The sequence below is a fragment of the Lactuca sativa genome, chromosome 3, assembly GCF_002870075.4.
Source record: "Lactuca sativa cultivar Salinas chromosome 3, Lsat_Salinas_v11, whole genome shotgun sequence".
Classification (NCBI taxonomy): Eukaryota; Viridiplantae; Streptophyta; class Magnoliopsida; order Asterales; family Asteraceae; genus Lactuca; species Lactuca sativa.
In genome coordinates this window covers 71,898,641-71,907,698 of record NC_056625.2, presented here as the reverse complement: position 1 = coordinate 71,907,698, position 9,058 = coordinate 71,898,641, and positions in this window count along the sequence as shown.

Genomic DNA, 9,058 nt, shown 5'->3' with positions numbered 1-9,058 from the left:
AATAAAATAAAAAGTTGACTTGATAAAAAATAAAGAAGAGACTATATGTCGAGAGGTGTACCTCAAGGGGTGGGCGTGAAGATCTGTACCGATGGATGACGATAGTGGTTAGTGAAAATCCATGGACGGTAGCGGCGTTGGAAAAAGAGTCACCGACGATAGGGTCTTGGCTTGAGGTGGTGCAAAAGAGACAATGGAAGATCTTTGGGAAGAAGTTGATGTCGATGGAAGAAAGAAAGAAAAATATGTGTTTTTTTAAGTATATGTGAACACTTGTAAAGATGTAAGAAGTGGTTAACCCAAGTGTGTTCCAAGAAGAGGACACACTAACATTTTTAGTTCTATGATATTCTAAAAAACAAATGGTCTATGAGTTAAAAGGTTTGTGCAATGTAGACAAAAGTGGCCAGAAAGATCTTTCAGGAAAAAACACAAAACACCATAATCAATGAAATGAAATTAATAATTATCAATAATTTAAGGAATACGAACCTTTTTAGGTTTTAAACCAATATGAGTTGAGATATCAACTTGTTCGTAACCATATATAAAAAGATAGAGTTAGTGTTACTATAACTCTATGAAGTATTGATTATGTCCTTATTTGGTCACTAAAACCTTTTTTTGAGTATTATAGACCCCTAAAGTTTCAAAAGCCATGTTAATAAAGCCATTAATAGAAACATGAAGCGTTCATTCGGTTCTTATGTCTACGTGAGTATATGGCATGTCATGTGGTGATGATACCAACATTCGATTCTTATGTCTACGTAAGTATATGGCATGTCATGTGGTGATGATATCAACATAACATGTAGTATTTTCTATTTAGTTATATCTTTTTCATACATATTAAAGTAATAATTATACTAAGTAAGTAATATTTATAAATTTTTATTGAACATCAAGAAAACCTTCTACTACTACCACACACCACTATTAGCATCACCTCCAACCAACATCACCATAGACATCCATCCATCTCTCACCACTATCATCAATCGATTTATTCCACCACCACTACCATCGATCTCCCAATGAATATAAAATCAAACCCTGTTGAGCAAAAAGTTGTCAAATTATAGTCTTTACATGTGAAAATCAAAAGGGAACATGGAAAAAGAAAAAGAAAAACGATCAATGTTTCATTTAGGTGTTAGAATAAATGGGGATTATCGACATCTGTGTTTCTTCAAGATCAAAAGTTGATAGCTCCACCAGTGGTATTATGTAACATCCAAAAAATCAAGGTAAAATTTTCATTTTTAAAACCATTCAAAAACCGTAAATGCTTACAAAACTTAGTTTCCAAAAGTCATAATCATAAATCAGAGTATCCCAAAATCACAATCTCATAAAAATCTGAAGGATGTGCACAATCAAGCCTTCTCCTTGACCCTATCCTCTGAAGTACCTTAAACCATAACAATAAAACTGTAAGCCAAAGCTTAGTAAGTTCCCCCAAAGTACCACATACAACCAAACAGATAATAACATACATATATGAGCCTTCAGCCTGACTGGACCGCCTCGCATGGCCTACTGCTTATCTGGACCGCTCTTTGGGCCTTCGGCCTGACTGGACTGCCTCTCGGGCATTCAGTCTATCAGGACCGCCTCGGGTATCTTGGCCTTCAACACAAAGCAGGACCGCCTCAACCCAGCAAACCATAACATGCCGACAGATACAATAACACTCAATAACCAGCAAGTACAGACAATCATACAGATCTATCAGTCTAACACATACTCAGTGAACACAAGTAATCATACAGATCTACCATCTATCATATAACTAGCATAACATCAATCCAATATACCAAGATATATAATCCAGTGGGCCACATTAGTACTTTCGACCCACAAGTATAGTGAGGAAATTTCACCTGAAAATCTGAAATATAGGTGAAATGAATGTTGCTCCAAATACCAATTCTACATGTTACCTATACAACAAATAGAGACCTAATCTCAGACTACTTCTCAAATTACCCAAAATTCCCCTAAGTCAAATTTAGTCAAATTCCCGGTGAAAGTAAAGGTCAAAAAGTCAAAGGGGTCACACAGATTGAGTACATCAAGCGTACTCAGTAACTACGCTTGACGTAGTAGACCCTTGGCCAGGTTATAGGGCCTTTGCATAGTACGCCCAACGTACTCGACCTGAATCTTCTTTTCCTCATTAAGTGGTTATTATATTAAGATTTTACATCCAAAGTTTAGATCTAGTGCCAAATATCATTTTAAGTCATAAAGTTTGCAACTTTATGACATTCCACGACTAGAAGTGGTCCAAAACCCAAAACCCTAACTTAAAACACAAACCCAAGCATCATAACTCTTGCATGGAGGGAATAAAGGGACTAAGGTCACATTTTTATGGTTCCTAGAACTCATAAACGTCTAAAAGGACAAGTTTTATGGTTTAGAGTAAGACGTATTCATGAACACCAAGATTATGGGACCAAATGCACAAAACTTAAGAACTTAGCAAGATTTAAGGAAACATTCACCAAGCTCCTAACTTTATACTGTGACATCCCCATTTTCACAGCCAGAAAAGACCGATTTGTTTATGCTTCGTTTTAAAACCAGAGTAACCGTTTAAAGAAAATTGTTGCGGAATTTGTTCCCAAAACAAAAGGTGATAAGAATTTATCAAAAAATTTCTTTAAAGAAATGTATTTTCATTAAATAACAAAATCTCGGGATGTCATGTTCCGATACAGACCAAAAGCATAAATAGTATAAAATAGACCTTACAACAGTTATTTATACCTACTGATCTATAATCCAAAATCTCTCTTCAAGTCCACCAACTTATACTCTTGTGCCATTACCTATAATGCAAAGAAAATTGAGTGGGTCAGGCTTGAGAGCCTAGTGAGCATATAGGGTTTTCAACCTACAATAATATAATTATTATATTCAATCATCAAACAATCAACCCAATTACCCATCCCCATTATCTTCTTTATTTATTAAGGTTTTACCCTAAGAATCAACTATCCTTTATTCATTCGTTCCTAAGGTTTGACCTAAGGAATTGGCACAAAGTCCATTGTTGCCCGAGGTTCCTATAACAAACACTAAATCCATAGCTACCAAGGTTCATCTACACCGTACTAAATCCATAGCTACCATCGTATTATTATAAGGCACTAAGTCTATAGATGCTAGGGTCAATACGTGTCCAGTAAGGGTTTGGGTATCATCGCATGAATACGTAGTTACAACATCGCCTGAACTCCTAATTCATAGTAAAGGGTTAGAGTATCATCGCATGAATACGTAGTTACAACATCGCCTGAACTCGTAATTCATCACCAACAGGTTATCAGCCCACTGGTGTTTCCACATGACTGTCTAGAATAGTCAGTGGTCACCATCTATACTCTGGTAGATGACTACATTTCCACATCGTCGGTCGAGGATATGGTACCTCCTCTCATCTCACATCACCTATTTCTCACCACCTACATATCATCACCTTTCTATCATCACCTAACTCATCTTTCATCGCACACCAGCTATTTCATCTACCCATGTTCTACCCAACATATTTGTAGATATAAATTACATATATAGTTTAAATCATTTAAAAACATGTATAAAACATTCATTCAACAACCATCTCAAGTAACAAACAATGTATAAACACATAACATGTATTTCATAGCAAATACTTCATATCTATGCGGTAGAAGAAAGTAACTACACACTCACTTGATTAGATGATGCTCGAATAGCTCCTCGTCTCTTAAAATTATCTTTTCCGATAAAACCGGGACGTTTTCTCCAAAACCGGGCTTCATGCGGGCAGAGTTTTTGGCTTGAAAACTATTTTTCTCGGGATCTTTGGGGCTTCGGGACTTGCTTCGGGTCTCGGGATGATACCAGGGCTTCGGGGGTATAACTTGCACGTAGATCGATGAAATAAGGGTGAGAGAGAAGAGATTTGGCAACCACAAACGGCTGCCCTTTGTGTTCTATTTATAGGGTGAAGTCTGCCGCGAACGCAAGGCGTTCCCCAAACGAACACAAGGCGTTCCCCGAACACAGGGTTCCGATCCTATCCCTTATTCGTTGAGTCAGCATCGATGTGGCCAATCCGGAGCCAAGCACTGAACGCGAGGTGTTCCCCAATTGAACGTGGGGCGATCCCACTTTGGGATGCGTGCCTCGAACTTCAGAAATTCATAACTTTCGCATATGATATCCGTATTCGACGTTCTTTATATCCACGTGTAGGTGAGATTATGCTCTACAACTTTCGTTTAGACTCCGTTGGCTAATTTTGACTTTATTTTTATTATATTATTTTTAGTAGGTCGGGACAGGAAAACTCCGTTAGAAAATCATAACTTCTTCATCTGACGTCCGTTTTCGTCTGTCTTTTCACCGTTGGACTACTATCAATGAGATCTTCGATTCTCGTTTAGATTGTTTTGGCCAAAACTCTCTCGATCTCAAATTCGAACTTCGGGCTACATACCGCTAAGTTGAAACTTACAAAAATCATAACTTCCTCATACGACGTCAGATTTGGACGTTCTTTTTATGCACGCTCTTGGTTTAATGAACTCTACAACATTCATTTAGATCACTAAGGCTAAAAAACATTTTATCGTAAATTCACTTTTTACGTCACACAACGTCGTGTCGGTTTTGTAGCGAAACTTTGACAAGTCATAACTTCTTCGTTATAACTCGGATTTACGCATTCTTTATATATCTGGAATCCTTGTCACGACCACTACAACTTAGTTAAGATTATTCATTCTAAATAATCTTCTACCAAAAAGTCATTTTTGACGCTTATCGTTTCTAAATTGACTAACTCGGATCTATGGGCGTTACATATACCTTATGGAGGTTTCTTGCAAGGTGAAAGTTCCAGATCTATAATTACTTGAAGCTTCCAAGATGATTCCACTGCCTTATTCTTCCTTCAAGAGCACAAAAACACACTCTCAAGCTCAAAAAGGCTCACACAAAGGATTAGGGTTTGCAAGGGGAGATTTAGAAGAATGGATCCTGAAAGTGGAAAGGGTTTTGAGGGATAAGGATGCTTAAATAGTGCTAAAAACCTAAAAGTTAGGGTTTTCATATCTACTAAGTACGCCTAACATACCCCATGAGTACTCGCAACGTACTCATATCTAATGAGCCACGCCATGCGTACGCCCCAATTACGTATGGCATAAGGACCAACTTTGCAACAAATTTTCATATTTAGGGATAAAGTGGAAAATACCTAATGTCTGGGTGCTACACATTAGTTATGAATTCAATAAATTATTGCCTTCATTTTTGTTTTATTAATAATATTATTATAACATAAATATTATTATAACATAAGTTACAATCGTTATTATCATGTATGATTTTAGAAAGTAAATTAGGTAACCATATGAGCATATATAAAAAGTGTGGTTTTAATAGTCATTTCGACCACCACAACTAATAAATTTTATTGTAACTTTATCGTCAATGATTTGAAGTTGTATTGCAATTATAGGTCTGTTGTTGATCTTGAGCATGATTGTAACACCCGAAATTTTGAGGAGCAACTTTGGGGATGAATCACCTTTTAAGGATTTGACATGGCGTGTTGGAGGCACCAACACGGCGTGTCCAAATATGAGGAAAAACAAATTTCATTAAGGACAACACGACAAGTTGCCTCTTGGAACACGGCGTGTTCATGGTTGGAATGAAACACTAATCTTCCGGGTTTTGCTCCTTATTTAAAGGAATATGAAGGCTAGGGTTTATTCACCCCCAACCCCCATCATCCCCTTAGACTCTGAATGAAACCCTAATCATCTTTCCCTCCTATTTTTGAGCTAGTTTGGTGTTTTTGAAGTTAAAGAAGGAAGAAGGAAGCAAAGATCCAGCAAGCAAGCCCCCATTCTTCAGTTTGGCACTCTTTTGGACCTTTGTAAGTGTACAAGACTTGATTTTTTATCATTTGAAGTTGTTAGATCTAAGATTTTGCCCCTTTTGCTTCTTGTTCTTGAATTTTGGAATGGTTAGATCTCATAAAGTTTGCAACTTTATGAATCTCCAGGTCAAGGTGACCTAGTAGTGTCTTGAATCTGGTCTTTAATCAAGTTTTGATGTCATGCATAGAGATTAGGTCATAAATCCTCATTTTGACCTAATATGGGTTCAAGACATACATTGGGCATGTATGTCTAAAAAGCACCAACCTTTGGGATGGTTTTGGTGTTAGAATCACTTCTGGAAATTAAGGAGGGACTTCGGACTTTAAGGATTAAAGGCTTAATGGTTAAGCCCTTGAATTATTAAGCTTTATGGATTGGGTGTTGGACCTTTTTGGGTAGTCCCAATGGATAAAGTTGGAAATTTTATCCCTATGGATCATATTTCGGACTAGATTTGAGCTTTGGAGCTCTTGGAATCAAGGAAAATGGCTTAACGTATTAAGTTGTTGGATCTTCGGCAAACACGACGTGTTTCTAAGTCAACATGACATATTGGTCGGGATTTTCCCGACTGTTTAGGTACAGACGGAACATGGTGTGTTTCTAAGTCAGCACGATGTGTTGGGTCAACATGGACTGCTGACCTTGACCGTTGACTTTGACAAAGTTGTACCTTGAGGGTATTATGGGTATTTTGGGATTTTGATGGAATTGGTTACTTGGTGGAAACAGGTATCGGTTTGAGAGTTGAGATTCAGATTCGACCCTCATCAGTTATGTTCAGTCAGCGAGGTGAGTTTTCCTCACTGTACTTACGGGTCGAAGGTACCAAGGTCGGCCTTTTGGATTGTTATTCTGGTTTATCGTATGATGGTGTGCTGTAGTGATCTGTTAGATCGGTATCCTGGTATATAGGATGATGCTATGCTATGTTTAGACTGCTATATGATTATCTGTTATATGTGTGCATGTGTGGTCGATGGCTGAGGCTTTACTGCTTTGTGCATAAGCCAACAAGCTAGGTTATTCTATCTCGAGGATGATTGGACCCATAGTATGTTGGCATTCCAACCTGATGGTTGAGGGCCTAGGGTATTCCATCCCGAGGATGATTGGACCCATAGTATGTTGGCATTCCAACCCGATGGTTGAGGGCCTAAGGTATTCCATCCCGATGATGATTGGACCCATTGTATATAGGCATTCCAACCCGATGATTGAGGGTCTGGGGTATTCCAACCCGAAGGTTGACTGGGCACATAGTATGTTGTTGTTGCATTTGTGTTATTTGTTTGTGTTGGTATTTTGTGGGAACTCGCTAAGCTTTGTGCTTACAGTTTTGGTTTATGGTTTCAGGTACTTCAATGGACCGTGGCAAGGCGAAGGCGTGACCATACACATCCTTGGTTTTACAACTAGTTGGATCTTGGGAGACTCTGATTTTAAATATTGTTTTGAAACAATGGTTTTGTAACACTTCTATTAGACAAAGGGGTTGTTTTAATTTTTTTTTTAATTTGTTGAATTTTTGGGATGTTACAATGATTATTGTTGTCACCACCATCAGTGGCAAACTTTGGAAAACCAGGGGCTGCACAAATTTTTTAAGGGTTGTAGTATTAGAAAAAACTCATTTTCGAACGAAGTTTCCAACACAAATTCGTCACTAAACCGAAAAATTTACACTACATTTAGAATTATCAGACTTTGTGATTGATTGCTAATGAATTTGTGACAGATTTTTTTACGGATTTTCAAACGGGTTTGTGATGGATTTTCGAAATTTTTTCACTAAATTTACATTTGACGAGAAAATTTTAGAGGTAGCCCATGCTACCCCGTGCTACATAGTAGTTCGCCTCTAACCATCATTGTTTGTTGGGTAAATACTCTTAAACATCTACAGTCAAAAAGTCTTATGTTTCGTGTTTTTTCATCATACCTTTGTTACATTTCTTCCTTTCCATCATTATCACATGATCTCTGTGTAACGTCCAAAAATATGGTCCAAAAAATTTTCAATTTAAATAATTGATAAAATAGTAATTTCCCATATCATCCAAACATTTGAAGTAAACCAGTGTATCAATTTGTCATAAATCAGAGTAAAACATCATAACAAAATCCCAATGGTGTGTGCGATTCAATCATCCCGAGCTCTTCCCCTTGGAACCAGAAGTACTTGAAACATAAACTGAAAACCGTAAGCACAACGCTTAGTGAGTTCCCCAAAAATACCACATACCAATCATACAATAACATATAGTGGGCCCCTCCCGGCTTCGGACCCCATCCAACATCGGGCCTCGCCCGGCATGGAGCTGAGCTCGGTAAAACGACCCCTCCTAACATATAATAACATATATCAAAATAAACACATACACATGCTACAATTCATGGCCCTGGAAATCAGCTCTCTCAACCCCTAAACAGAAACAATCCCTTAGATACCGATCAATATTTCAAAACCCCATAAAGGTCAAACTTGTTCAAAGTCAAAGTCAAAGTCAACATTTCGATTTGACTCAACTCTCCGAGTTTCCTCATTAATCAATAGAATTGCGAAAAGCTGGTCCAACTCGTCGAGTTCACCCATGAACCCGCCGAGTTTCCCCTTTAGCCAGCAAAATCGAGAAAAGTCGATCCAACTCGCCGAGTTCTTCAGGAAACACACCTCTTAATCCATTAAGTCACCATTCTCGAAACTAAAAGGTCCACCACTCAGAGCTGGACTAAAGTATAGACTAGAAGGATAAAGTTTCCAACTTTACCCTTAAGAACCATCCTAATGGGTATAGAACCAAATCCCTAAGCTTAAAAGGTTAAGGCTTAAACAATAAGCACTTATTCACCAAGACAAAGCCTCAAAATACAGATCTGGTCCTTAAAGGCTGCAAACACACGTAAAGTTTCCAACTTTACTCTCAAGTACGCTTGGAAGAGACTCAAATGTTCAAAAGAAGCCATAAGATGGACTTAATGCATGCATGGAGCCCTTAAGACCATAAAGTTGGCACCTTTGTGCCAAAAGACCTCAAGAGGACCATGAATTTAGAAGAATAGCACTTGGGACGACCTTCAACCCCACCAATCACCAAAACATGGCT